Consider the following 15,660-nt stretch of genomic DNA (forward strand, 5'->3'; position numbering starts at 1 on the left):
TTTTTTTTCTACAGTTTATTTATTGTAGTGATTGTATATTGGCTTTCTCTTTTGTAATATGTAGACATCAGTGAAGAACTGCTGTTAAGGTTAGGTGTACGGCAATTTCTAGATGTCAAGAATCAATCCCAAATAAACATTAGGCTAATTGAGCAAGAGCTAGCAAATGCCCAGACCAGTCAGAGAGAACATGACATGTACAAAATGTACAAATAACACAGGAACCTGAAGAAAAACAAGGGAAAACCTTGTCTTTTCCCCAAAGAAAGCTAAGAGACATCAAGACAACCAGATCAATGGGCGGATGAGCTCACAGTTCATGTTGTTTAAGCCCAATCAAAGTCTGACTTGTGGAAGCCTCCCAGTGGTTCTCAATTCAATTAGCTTTTTATAAGTGAAGAACAGACAGCATACATTTCTCCTATTATGACTTTATCTGATAGAAACTCTACAATAAAGCAGGACAGTGCTCTAGGGGTGAGTCATATGGTGCTAAAGAGTCATATCATGCAAGGTTGAGAGCCATTTGGAGATCACTTTGTAGTGATGGCAGTAAGTAAGGGTGGAAATAAGAATAGACCCACACAGAAAAAGGGTCCAAGATTCAGTTACTGTTGCGTTTTGGATAAGAGAAATATAAGCTTAAATACTGAATAGCCTATGCCAGATACAATATAAGCCCAACCACATTATTATTATTATTGTTATTGTTATTCTTTTTTATAAATGGTTTCCATACTTGCAGGGTTGCTGAAAATTGAGGGTAATGCACACCCTTCTAATTTGTATGTGAAATAAAGGCTTGCCATGCTAGGCAAAAATCCCTTGGTTTACCTATATCTCTCAATATAGATAATCTAGCTGCTATTATGAGTAATATAAGCAACTCTGGGGAACTTAATATCGAGATTAGGATACCCTCAAACAAATAGAAAAAAGTATGGGTTCTTTCAAAAACAAAGAGATTATCTGTTGCACTTTCTCCCAGAAAGTTACAGCCATCAGATAAGTCCAGTAGAGGTGATAATAGGAGCCTCAGTTTCCACAATTATGCTAGCAGGTTATGGAAACACCATTTACAAAATGTGCAAATTGTACTTTTGTCGTATATCATTTATTCTATACCAGTTTGCATGGATTTAAATAGCCCAATAGATTTACAGTCACAATCATCTATAGACAGTTCCCTAGCACTTTCCCAAGTTATCTTTAAACCAGTCATGGTAACAGTTTTGGTTTTAATTAGTTCCGCATATAGTTTTGATACTAGACCCTGCTCTGAGAATTAGTTGCTTCTAACACATTTTTTTAAAAGCAGGCAGTTTGCATGCATTTGAATCCCATCCTCTTTAAGAATATATTGTAACTGATGTATTTGCACCCAGTCTACTTCAAGTTCTCCAATATCTGTTCATAATCGCTCCGTGGTAATTGGATTGCCACTTTAATAGAAACCTCTAAGTTTGAAATAGCATTTTTCTTCCCATTTTGCTAGTTTATATTTAGGTGGCGCTTGGGACGCGGGTGACGCTGTGGGTAAAACCTCAGCGCCTAGGACTTGCCAATCATCAAGTCGGCGGTTCAAATCCCCGCGGCGGGGTGCGCTCCCGTCGCTCGGTCCCAGCGCCTGCTAACCTAGCAGTTTGAAAGCACCCCCAGGTGCAAGTAGATGAATAGGGACCGCTTTCTAGCGGGAAGGTAAACGACGTTTCCGTGTGCTGCGCTGGCTCGCCAGATGCAGCTTGTCACGCTGGCCATGTGACCCGGAAGTGTCTGCGGACAGCGCTGGCCCCCAGCCTCTTAAGCGAGATGGGAGCGCAACCCTAGAGTTGGACACGACTGGCCCGTACGGGCAGGGGTATCTTTACCTTTACCTTTATTTAGGTATATCACACTTGAATCTTCCTTTTTAAAAAAAACTTGTACATATTTTCCATGTTTCAGGAGCATCCAGGAAAAAAAGAATTCCAAATCAGAAATATTTCCTGTGTCTAGAACCTTCCCATTTTTATTTTATGTTATTTTGTACTCTGACTGACAGCAGCTCTCCAACATCTCTCAGACACAGGTTTCTTCCCAGCCTTTTACTGACAATCCTTTAATTGGGGGTTGAACCTGCATGCAGATACGCACTTAACTTCTGCTAGACCCCGTCCTAATTGCACTGTGAAGGGCAGCCAGGAGGGAGCAGTGGAACTTAGCTTCACACCACCAAATCTCTGGGCTCTGCACTCCACCAGATAGGTCAAGATGCAGATTAAGTTTCTTTGAGCCAGACTTCATAATTGCTATCTGCATGGAAGCACCAAGAGAGAGAACCTTAAAGAAGAAGTCTTCATGTTTTGCAAGGACTGCTAGAGGAATTTTTTTAGAATTGTGATAAAAGCAGAGAGATCCAATCCCAAGCACCATGAACCTTTGCTAAATGTCAAGGTTTTGTTCTCATCATTAAGCAAAGAATCTCAAGAGGATATATTGTTAGTATATATGGCCAAAGTGATGTAGGCCTTGTGCTCCATTATCATTATGTACAAAATCAATATCAGAACAATCCAAGTCTAGACGCATAAATGTCAAACTATTTAACAAGAAGCAGTTCGAGTGGGAGCAGGAGGAAACCCACTTAAATCGCCACTGAGGTGGTCTGAGTAGCTTCCCAGGATTTTATGTAAGATTAAGAAACTGTTTAACTGAGCATGTAGAACAAACCCTGGGGCCTTCTGGTCATGGAGAATGAAGTATATATGGGTCTCTACGAGGCGAGACACAGTGGTAACAGCAAGAGACTTTATTGAGCTAACAGAACAGAACAAGGGCAAAGCAACTGCTTATATACATTTCTGAAGGCCTGGGCCACTCCCACTCTCAACGTGATTGGCTGTCAAAACCACCAAGCTACAAATCATACCTCAGACCTTAAGAGCCTATTCCAGTAGCCCAAAGCCTGATAATGCTATGTGATTGGATATCATGTATCGAATCAGAACACAGGTGCTCAGATTCCTTAGTCCAGACTCAAACTTAGGCGAACACAGACCACTGAGTATATAACAGGGAATATCAGAGGGAACAATTACAGAGTTCTTTATTGTACCTGTCTGATGGTAAAGATGGGCTGCTTTGTCAAAAGCACGGGTGTCAAACACAAGGCCCGCGGGCTGAATCCAGCCCACCAGACCTCGTCATGTGGCCCGTGTAGTCGCCACCGGCCGCCAGCCTTCACCTTTTATTCTCACTTTTTTTTTTTGACACAAGAAAGCTGCCTCTTCAGCGCATGCGCGGCAGCCTACAAGCCAGAGAACGTCTGCCCTCTAGCGGCGCCGGCCGTTCTGCACAGGAAACCTCCACTTTACATGCATTCAGGAAACCTCCACTTGTTTTTATATTGAGCGCATGCCATCCTGTGATGTGACAGATCCAACGGCTGCCTGAACCCGTCTCTCCTGTACTGTAAGTACATATGATGTATGGGGGGGGGGTCTGCTTATAGTCCTACAGATACAACATAGTCCTACAGATACAACTGGCCCTTTGAGGGTGACCAAACTGCTGATGCGGCCCCCGATGAATTTGAGTTTGACACCCCTGGTCAAAAGGAAAGAGATTCGTTAATCTAATTTTCTCTTTCTTTAAAAGTTTTAGGTTACCTCTCGACTTTGAGAGAGCTGAAGTTACTCACATCACTTTCCTTAACCTTGGCCTTGTGGGTTCTGTATAGATTTATGAGCCAAAATATTTCTTGTAGTAACACAGGAGAGAAAGCAATGAAAGCAGATTTCACCTGTCTGTAAAATCATTATTGGCCCAGCATTATTAGTCCTATTAGTGTTTGCAGTTTTCTGGTTTTGTGCAAATATGAGGAATCAAAAGAAAATTTGCCTATAAAAAATGCTGAGCTCTTGATGTACCCTTACTAGGATGCTGGAAAAGAAATGCAAGGAATTTTAAAATCTCAGCACACACTTTTCAGATTACTGCCCATTATATCAGGTGTAGAAATTTTTAATGTGGTTTGCTTGTGCAGCTTTCTGGTTTTGTGCAAACATTAAGAATGTGTGTGTGTGTGTCTACACTCCTCGGTTCAGGAGTGTGCTGGAAAGAGTTAATATGTACTGGTGGGAATGTAAGAAAGTAAAAAACTTCTGGGAAATGATATATAATGAGATGAAAAAGATGTTGAAATATAAATTTTTTAAAAAAACCAGAAGCATTTCTACTAGGTATTATAGGTGAGGACATTAATAGACAAGATGTTAAATTGTTTCTATAGTAACAACAATGGCAAAAGTATTGTTAGCCCAGAAATAGAAGCAAGAAAAAATTCTGACGAAAGAAGAATGGCAGACAAAATTAATGGACCACGCAGAATTAGATAAAATGACAGGAAGGATTCACAGAAGATTGGAAGAAATACACGAACTATTTGAAGAGCAACTGTAATCAACAAATTACATTAGTAGGACTACAAGAAGTTTTGTAAGAATTATATGAAACATTGCAAAGTAGAAAAAGAATAGAGATATTAGTTATGAGACTTAAATGTAATAGTGAAAGTAAGAAATGTATATTAAGTGATTAGATTGGAAAATTTTCAGATGTGATTGATGGAAGTCAAAAAATTGTATAAGATGTAAAAGTATGTTTAATTACTGTTGAAAATGATACGTTAAAAAAACTAATAAAAATTATTTTTAAAAAGAGGAAAGAGTTATAAGTACAGCCAGAAATGAAAAGAAAACATTGAGGAAGCAGTGAACATGGTAAATGGAGTAGCAGACAGTAAGGACTGACCTACTCCCACTCCCATCCATCCTTGCTCCCCAAAACACTGAGACAAATAGTCTGCAATTCTGAGTGGAGTGATTTGGTGTCTGATTTCCCTCAATTTATCAGACAAGCCCAAGGTTGCCCACTGTAGACTATGAAGCGAGGATTCTGCCAAAGGTAGGCTCTCCCTTCCCCACAGTCATACAACTCTGAAATCCAAAAGGATGTTGAGAGTCAAGTGATAGTTGGATAGAGAACTGGCCAGCCAAACTTCTAAACTGTATTGGAAGAAACCTCAGGCAGAGAACAGGAGAAGGAGCAAGCAAAATGAACCATGCCCAAGAGCCTGAATAATCACCATTGTTTCAGGAAACGCCCCTTTAAGAAGAATGCCATGCTCCTTTCTTAAGGGAGGGTGATCACCACTTGGGTTGCTGGGGTGACAATGCCAATTGAATTAGGGGGAGGCAGATTTAGGGGGAGGGCTGGTCTTGGAATTATTCAAGATTAATCTGGTAAAATAGTAGCTTACTTTGTGGATTTTTTGGGATTGTTTCTTTAGAAAATAACCCTAGTATGTTCTTGAATTAATCCCTCATATCCAAGAGAGCATCTAATACTTTTGTGGAAGGAAAGCTGGAAGGGGTTGTGTTTGGAAAGAACATCATGACCTTCCTAGACCAGAACTGAAATCAGAACTGGAATATCATCATGAATAACTTTCATAGCTCAGTTTTAAAGAAAATTAGAATACTCCCCTTTCATCTTGACCCATTGCCATTGAACTGAGGGTATTTTTAATACAGTTTTCACCATTGTGCTCTATAGTTGAATTAGAAAATATAATGTTATGTAATCCACTGTCAAGATCTGTGTTGCTTCAGTTGTTTATATTGTTCATAATGGCTGTTCTAGGGCCTGTATGAAGATTAACCTGTCTAGCTTGCATTGTGCACACAGATTCACGCATATTGATTACTGAGATCATTATGAACTTCAGTTTGGACATTTTTCTTAGATACATTATGGACTCAATGGCTCTTGTAATTATATGAAATCTGAAAGTACCCAACACTTAACTCATTACTCATTACTTTGATTTTTATATAGACCACAGTGTGTGCATATGCATCTCTCTCTCTCTCTCTCTCTCTGCATAATATAGCCCTAAGAACAATCTATACAGCTATCCTTTCCTTGCTCATATGTTGAGTAGATCTGCAAGGTCTGTTACATCAATAAAATGGTAGTTCCATGTTAATGAACCAGGGCGAGCTGCAATTTAAGTGAAGATGTGGGCTGGGGTAATAATAATAATAATAATAATAATAATAATAATAATAATAATAATAATAATAATATATTATTTATACCCCGCCCATCTGGCGGGGCCTCCCCAGCCACTCTGGGCGGCTTCCATAAAAACCAAAAATACAGTAAAATATCACATATTAAAAACTTCCCTGAACAGGGCTGCCTTAAGATGTCTTCTGAATGTCAGGTAGTTGTTTATCGCTTTGACATCTGCTGGAAGGGCGTTCCACAGGGCGGGTACTGCCGACTTATTCATTCATTATGCTTTTACTTCCTGTCCTCCCTTCAAAGAGCTCAGGGTGGCATAAATGATACCTTCCTTCACTTCCCATTTTATCTTCATCCCTCTATAAAGAGGGCGGGGCTGATAAACAGCCCAGGGCCAATCAGAGAGCAATGCAGGGACTTGAACCTGGGATCTTCTGGTCCTAGGCTAACACTGGCTGGCTCTCAGGTGCCTGCTGCACATGTGGACTGAGAATGGGAGACATAATATTTGGCTACTTTGCAGGAACTCCCACAAGCCATCTTGTGGTGTGGGTCCATAGCTCAAATGTAGGACCCCACGTCAGGGGTGAACTCTTCTCTGTGGCCAGAGCAGCACTGCCTCATGCACAATATGGGATGCCTCCAACAGGCAAACCCCTGTGGGTCCCAGACCCATATAGGCAGCTTTTACCATTACTTTCCTAAGAAGGACACAGCTGCCAGATGAGGTTGGCAAAATGCCAAAGCAGCAAAACTATCAGGTTCAGAAGCAACCCAGACCTGAATGTGATTCTTCTGGGGTTGAGGAATGACATTTTCACTTCCTGTGCTTTCCCTGAAAATGATCTGTATGGCTTACACCTCAAAAAAGATTCCACATAAAACATCATAAGAACATTGCTGCTTCAGGATGTTTGCTTTCCAAAGATCACTGAACCTCCTCAAAGGCCTTCCTGTACAGAAATATTATAAATCCCTTGTCTGCAGAGACTTGAGTACAGGCAGATTTCTATGTCAGGAACGTCAAAGAATTTTATCTGCAGCTATGTTATTCCCTTTAACAGCAAAATTAGCTGGTGTGGAATGGCAGGCCTGTAGGAGAAAAAAGAGGGAGGTATCAGCAGGCTCAGGACGCCCCCTCCCAAAATCCAAAAATTTGTCTTTTGGGGGGCAATCCTATTAGTGGCAAAGGGACACGGGTGGCGCTGTGGGTTAAAGCACAGAGTCTAGGGCTTGCCGATCAGAAGGTTGGCGGTTCGAATCCCCGTGGCGGGATGAGTTCCTGTTGCTCGGCCACTGCTCGTGCCAACCTAGCAGTTCGAAAGCACATCAAAGTGCAAGTAGAAAACCCACTCTTTAGCTCTAAATTGGAGCAAGTGTCAAGCAGCGGGACACCATGAAGTGGGGATAAGCCCTCATTGGGGAAGAAGGTTTTGTAGATTAGAGCCAGGCATCAGGTGAAATGGACTGCAGTCCATGAAAGGTTATGCTATAGGCATTAATGTGTATTTACATAATTTCAGCCATGTGATATAGGTGAAATAATCTGAATATTTTAAAATGCCTATTAGTAGTTAAATAAAGAGATTTTTGCTTTCTAAAGGCCTCTGTTTTTCATTTCACATACCCACAAATTGAGCCTGTATGATAATTTTCATTGGATAAATGCTAGTTTAAATAATTTGCATTTGACCTTTAAGCTACTATTAAAATGTTAAAACAATTTATGCTGTTAAAATGTATTGGATAAAATACATGACAATCACTCTTATAGAATGTGAAGCTGTTTTGATGATCTTTAAAGATAGTGGATGGTATTTATGATAACAGCTCAAAGCACCTTTATATCACAGCTGTGGTGAGGCTTAATGTGGCAGCAACTGTCAGAACAGATCAATACATGCTTTTCAGGCAGCTTTTGGTGCTGTAATCCAGTCCCTGCAAGAAGTGACCTCATGAGCCGCCTAAGCTCTCTTGTTCTCGTTCTGTTTGATTAATTGAAGAATATCCAGACGCACTAAAACGACAAAGCGGGACAAAAGCTAATTACCAAAGAAAAACAATGAAGCTGAGGGTGAGCCTAGCTCAGTTTTCTTCTGAAGAAGAGCCTACTCCCTCCCTTTTATTTTGGTATCTCTTCTACTAAACGTAGTTTTCAAGAAATGAACTGAGAAATGCACGTTACTGGTAGGAAATTAGCATAAAGATACAAGGCTTAGCAACTGCTGAGCAGTCCAGTTTGCGCCCACGTTCACAGACTGATGACAAAGCATACTTTAAGATGCTTTGCATTAATACATTGTGAGATGTGGTTTTTACAGGGAATTAGGATGCTTACAGAACGCACCCCTGCCAGATTCCTCTCTGAATATTGGGGTTCCGCTTCACTGGAAATATTTACGAAAGCAGAACCAATCATATCAGAACCCACAACAGCAGAATTGTTTGGTGGTGTGTGTTTTGAATGACACAGAATAGTTTATTGACACAGGAGTATTTGTTTTATTTTCTCCCTGCCCACCTTCTGATTACACTTCAGCAGAATGGAAATTTTAAAAAATGATCTGGAGAGGAAACCCATTTCTAGAACCATTGAAATTGTACTCTTAAATCACCCTGTCCACAATGCTCAATTTAAAATACCCATGCTAGGAATGTGTTGTAAACTTTTCTTCCAAAGGATCTCAATTTTGCTCCTTCAGGAAGGTTTTATTAATTTATACTTTTTATTCTTTTTTAATGTTTGGGAATATTATTTTATATATGGATCTACAGTTTACACCTGGAACATTACATTCATAAACCCAGTGCTATTTTTCTAGAAAAAGAGGTGCCAGAACTCACCATGAAGGCCTCCCTTGTTTTCTTATAATGGCAATGGTGCCTACCTAAGAGGTGCCAGAACTGAGTTCTGGTGAGTTCCGGCTAGAAAAAAGTCTGACATAAACACACAATTCTACACTGGAAAAGGTAAAGGTAAAGGGACCCCTGACCATTAGGTCCAGTCGTGGCCGACTCTGGGGTTGCGGTGCTCATCTCGCTTTAATGTCCGAGGGAGCCGGCGTACATAAGAACATAAGATTAAATAACCATGAACTCTGCACAGCCAAGCTGCCAATACTGCTACACCCTTAAATCAAAATGTGTTAAAGAAACACATACACACATATCCAAAATAAAAAAATTCCTTCCAGTAGCACCTTAAAGACCAACTAAGTTAGTTCTTGGTATGAGCTTTCGTGTGCATGCACACTTCTTCAGATATCTGAAGAAGTGTGCATGCACACGAAAGCTCATACCAAGAACTAACTTAGTTGGTCTTTAAGGTGCTACTGGAAGGAATTTTTTATTTTGACTATGGCAGACCAACACGGCTACCTATCTACACATATCCAAATCAGAGATAGAATCATAGAACTGTAGAATTGGAAGGGACCCTGAGGGTCATCTAGTCCAGCCCCCTGCAACCCTCAGCTAAAATATCCATGACAGATGATTATCCAACCTCTGCTGAAAAACCTCCAGGGATGGAGAGCCATCACCTTCTGAGTGAGTACATTCCACTGTTGAACAGCTCTTTCTTGTAACTTGAATCCATTGTTTCGAGTCCTACCCTCCAGAGCAGGAGAAAACAAGATTGCTCCATCTTCCATGTGGCAGCCCATTAGATATTGTAATTATTTTAAAGAATGCCTAAAGGCAGACTAGAGTAACAGTAGTTATAGAATTGTTTAAAATTGTGAACTCGTTAGAATATGAATTCATAGAATTGCAAAATTACATTTCCTATAAATAAATCTTTAATTAAATAGATAATCAGTAAAGTCAATAACAATTCATAGTCCATAGATCATCATTCATTAATAGCAAAGTTCTATATTTTATAATCTGTAGATTATATTTAAAAGGAAGTTGTAGTTTATATTTAATAAGGGTGAGCTGATATTTCTAAGCTTTGGAACAGAGTAATCAATGTTGTTAAATAGAGCCCTGAATATAAAATCAAAGGGAATTGGTAAGAAGCACTTAGTTCACAAACAATACAGAAAGACGTTCACAGAGATATATTGTAGCATAGATTAGCTGAGGATATTTTGATAAAGAACAGGTTCATGTTTGTTGAAAACTTTGCATGTTCCTTTTTACTCAGCCTCAGAACCAAAAAGCAGCTAGGATGTTACTGTGCACATAGCAAAACAAAAGGAGGGTAATACAAAGCCGGTATATTGAACAGCCCTTGCCTTTAAACTTCCAAACTTCAAAGATAGGGTTAAATTGAAACAGTGTTGTTAGCAAGGTGTCACTACAAAGAAAAGTAAATGTACTGTAAACCTTTTTCCCTATACCATTACAAAACTCAAGTCAGTTGTGGATCTCATAGAAACATTGAAAAAGGGGAGGAGGTGAATATGGAAACTTAAGATAATTCTTCCTTCTAAGTTTCAGTCCTTCAAAGCTTCCCAGATAAAGTCAATTATAAAAGTAGTGCTATGTAGAAAATTAGTAAAAGATGCTGCATAGTCTGAACTCACAACTCTTCAAACTGGTACTTGTGGGGAATCTTCTTGTGTTCATGGGTCCTATCCTTAGCACAATCAGCTGATCATTCATGTTTGCCGAGAGCCTTCCATGGGGCTCTGACAAGGGCATCCATTGAAATAATTGAGGGAGGCAAGGTTTATGACTTGTAACTACATGACTAAACCCCACACGGCATTACATGAAAAGTAGCAAGAAACAATGGTGATTTAGTGTACTGTATGGGATGGTATGTACAGTATAGGGACATGGGTGGTGCTGTGGGTTAAACCACAGAGCCTAGGGCTTGCCGATCAGAAGGTCGGTGGTTTGAATCCCCGCGATGGGGTGAGCTCCCATTGCTCGGTCCCTGCTCCTGCCAACCTAGCAGTTCAAAAGCATGTCAAAGTGCAAGTAGATAAATAGGTACCGCTCCAGCAGGAAGGTAAATGGCGTTTCCATGCGCTGCTCTGGTTCGCCAGAAGCGGCTTAGTCATGCTGGCCACATGACCCGGAAGCTGTACGTTGGCTCCCTCAGCCAATAAAGTGAGATGAGTGCCGCATCCCCAGAGTCAGTCACGACTGGACCTAATGGTCAGGGGTCCCTTTACCTTTACCTATGGAGTGTTATATTTCAGAATGAAATCTAACCAATTGCTGTATTTGTCCATTTAATAATAACAGAGTAAGGCACTAGAAAGACAGGCAGCTTTAACCTGCCCATTGAACAAGAGTACTGTAGGACTCTAAACCAAATAAGAATAAGAATAAAACACCTAAGTCTGACTTTCACACCTTTTACCTTTTACACAGACTCTGTCTAAGCTGTGGTGAATGCCAGATATAGGATCTGAAACCAGTCAGGTTTTTTTTTGTTAGCACTTGCCCACCTACAACATAAAGGAAAATATAATACAAAGTGGATCACTCTTTAAACAAAAACTGGACTCTTCAAAGGTCTTGGCCAAAACAGTCAAGGAAATTTTCTATAAATTTCTCCTTGAGATAGGTCTTCAACTTTTCTCTATGGATGCTCAACAAACACAAGCCAGACAATCGATCTTCAGCCGTTGTCAAACGCAGTCCTGTCTTCACCCTGCGCAAAGTGCTAGAGGATCGTTCAATTATGCATGTTGCAACCGGGATGGAAAGTGCTGCAAAGATGGTCATTTTAATAGCAGGCAACCATTTGGTGTAGTCCTAGACTTCAGTAAGGCTCATGTTGCAGAGGTCACATGATGATGGGTGCATTTCTTTAGCGTGTCTTTTTGCCCACGTCTCATACCAAGTCATAGCTTCATCCCCCAAGTTTTCAAATTTGTATAGTTCCTGAACTGAACTGATATGAGTTTATAAATTCTTTTTCCTCCATGTGGTATATCTGAGATGGTTATAGTTTCAGAAAACGGTGAGCAAGTTGGCTTTCATCACTAAAACGAGTCCTCGGTGAGGTAGGGAATATAGAAGTACTGCTGGTGGAACTCTTCCGTGCATTGGTTGGGATGAATGGTACACTATTTCCATTGTATGGCTTTTCTAGGTGCTTTAGGTTAACTTCATTGTCCAGTTTCTTGCACATCTCTATTATTGTGCTAATAGCCTCTTGACTAGCTCCCCTGTATTATTCTGTTATTCACAGAAATTCTCATATAGCTGCTTTCATTTCCATTACAGTGGTACCTCGGGTTAAGTACTTAATTCGTTCTGGAGGTCCGTACTTAACCTGAAACTGTTCTTAACCTGAAGCACCACTTTAGCTAATGGGACCTCCTGCTTCTGTGCTGCCGTAGCACGATTTCTGTTCTTATCCTGAAGCAAAGTTCTTAACCTGAAGCACTATTTCTGGGTTAGCGGAGTCTGTAACCTGAAGCATATGTAACCTGAAGCGTATGTAACCCGAGGTACCACTGTACATCTAACAGCACAGATTGCAGAGCTTGAATGACTGGCTCCAGCATTGAAGAATAAAACTGGCATGAAAGCATTGAAGAATAAAACTGGCATGAAAGATATCGTCTTTTAGTGTCCCTTGATTCTGCTAAATGCTTGAGTTGTGAGAAAATGCTTGGGTAATTTTCTGCAAACAGATAGATACTCCACCATGTTTTGTATGTTGGATATTAGATGTTGTCTTTGGGTGCTTTCACAGAATTTTTTTCATGGTGGCTTTCATTGTGCCAACTGTATTATGCACATGACTTCCACCGTTGAGATCATTTACAGTGAGATTACAGTATGTCTAGGGATGAGCAGTGGACAAAGGTTGCCTGAGGATATGTTGCCATGATTTGTGCTCAAACTCCACCTTCATCATATCCTTGTCCAACTAACTTACTGAGATCTAGTCCAAAATCAGAGCAAGAATGTAAGATTGTGTTGGCTATGCAGACAGCAGTTGGATTTAAGACTGAAATGAACCCAGGGAATTCCTCATGTACTTATGCTTCCCATCGCTTTCTTCCACAGACCTCACATCTAGAGACATTTGTTCTATGCCAGAAATATCTGGTGTTTCATCTGTTAAAACTGAGAATCTCATGGACACATCATCCTTCACAATGACAGTTTCCCTCAGAATTTGACCATAGATATTATTAACTCCTTCTTCATTATTGCAGATGAGTACTTAGTATTGTCTGACCCAGTTTCCAAATATTTCTTTAAAAAAAACATTTCATCTCCTGCCTCAACACAAAACTGAAAAGGGCCTGTCGTGTTACCTGTGGCACTGGTCTCACCATGAAAAGCAAGGTCACGTGACTCACAAAACACAATGACTGATACTATTGAGTGCAGCTTCTGATTATTTTCGTCTATAGCTCTTGCATGTGAAGTATTAGGTTGCTGGTTGAAGTGACACCTTTTCCTTGTTCATGACAGAAAGAATCGAAGCATCTGCAGGTGAACACCTATGAAATCAATATTCTGCAGCAGGATGCGACCTGCCAGGCTCTCCCACAGCTGCAGCAGGCAACATCAGGACCTCCTGAGTCCCACAGCTGCTTTTTGAAGTAGTTGTGGATATCCACAGGTAAACAAACAGAAACACTTCTTGTTCTTTACCATGCCCTCCTCCCCACCGTTTTAAAATGATGTTGTGCCAAGCAATTGTTATCCCACATTTTCCAATGCATTTTCCTTTCATTTTACTTATTGTAAAAAGTCCAACTTGGGGATGTGGGTGGGGGAAGTGGGTTTGTTGTGCCCGAGCTGAAGACCAACCTGAATGGCACAACTTGAATTTACTGCAGAGGGACACCCTCTGTGAAATATTTTGATCCTGTGCAGAGGCTGCAGTGGAGATGAAGTGTGTTTGCATGAGTGGCAGTTTATTGCACAAGGGGGGGGGGCACAGCTGGATATCACCCAGAGTGTTTGTTTGAGAAGCACTGAAAACAGATCCATAATAAACTGCAGTCCAGGACAAATGCAATTAGAATTAGTAATCTCTAATCCCCTCTCCCCTATTCGCTCTTCAAATGACAAGACTCCCACCCATGCCTTCCCCTTTCAAATCCCCTGTCCCACTTACCTTAACATCCCAAATTCCAAATGATCTCCCCTTCCCTCCCAATACAGTTCATTGCATCACTCTAATATTTAAAGCTGAGCATAGCTGAGAGCAGCCAAAAAGGAGATGGTGCGGCTCTTTCACAATTAGGTAACTAAGGATACAAAATCTGAGCCGAGCACATTACTGTATTGTGCTCTGAGGCAGGAAAGTGCAAGCATGCATAGAATATGCAGCTGATCATTCCCATGACAGGCTACTGACTGGGGATTGGTGGAGAAGGTGTGCTAACTCTGCTTCTCGGGCCTCACTGGGATTATCACTTATTTTATGTGATTCAGGCAATGAGCCATGCAAGCAACCATGTATGTAGACAACCGCCTAACAAATAATTTGTTTTCAGCGAAAGCATCCTCTCATGGTTTGGTATATTTACGCAGGCAATTCATCTATTTTTCTAGCTAAAAGAATTAAATCAGCAATGCACCAGCTTTAATGTGTTTGGAGAAAAAACATCACTGAATATTCTGGAACATAAAAGAAATTTCATTATCCACCAGCCCTTTGCTAAAACATGTTTTTATTTAATCCTTGATCACTGTGAAAAAATATTAAACACCTGTGGTTTTGAGACAGCAAAAATAATGATAAGATTCAATAATATAGATGTTAGGTGCAATGTAAATTGAGTGGTTAATGTGAATAACAACTGGCCATTGTCATGGAGAATGTGCACATAATCCATCCATGAAATGGGAATTGTGCACATTTCTCAGTCAATATACTGCACATAACTTCCAACAAGTCTTGGGGGTGTGCATATCTTGACCGCATTGTGCACATTTTCCTGGCAATATGCATATATATAATCTTCAAGAAACATGCTTTTTTCAGAAATTCTCCACGAGCCTTGCTGAATGGGCACAAGGGCTGGTTGTCATGCACATTAAACATTCAACTTACATTACTCCCAACACACACATGTGATAAGAAGCTTGTCAATTTCAAAACTATGTGAATGGCTCAAGGAATTATCCAAAGAAACATTTGAATGTGTGAATGTGAAAAGAAAGGGAGAAAGTCTTATTTGTAAGTAATGCTACTTTACGTGTGTCTGAGGTCAACAGTACTACTGAACAGTTTAAGAAAAAAACAAAATCAAATGCGTGTATGATTGGTGGCAACAACAGCAATGACAGAACTTACATTACTAAAAATAAAATAAAAAGGTATCTTGCAATCAACTTCGGTCAGAGAGGGAGCCAAAATTGTGGACAAGAAAGTGTTTTGGGGTGTAAGTCTTACTGAAGGCAAACATTTTAGCCCCTGTAGATGTTCATTTTGTACAGAAATGTATGCATGGGGAGGAAGAACTCCATGTGTTCAGTGTCCCATATGCCATGGGGCCTGTGACATAGACGGCTGAGCTCCCTCTGGCTGATCTGTACCCTCAATTTTTGCAGTGTACAGATTGTGTTAGGAGTCCACGTTTCTGGCTTGATAACACAGTAAGCGTACGTAATTAAAAAGGAGAATTTATTGCAAAAAACAAGCAATTATCT

Source organism: Podarcis bocagei, assembly GCF_964188305.1.
Source record: "Podarcis bocagei genome assembly, chromosome: 9".
Lineage (NCBI taxonomy): Eukaryota > Metazoa > Chordata > Lepidosauria > Squamata > Lacertidae > Podarcis > Podarcis bocagei.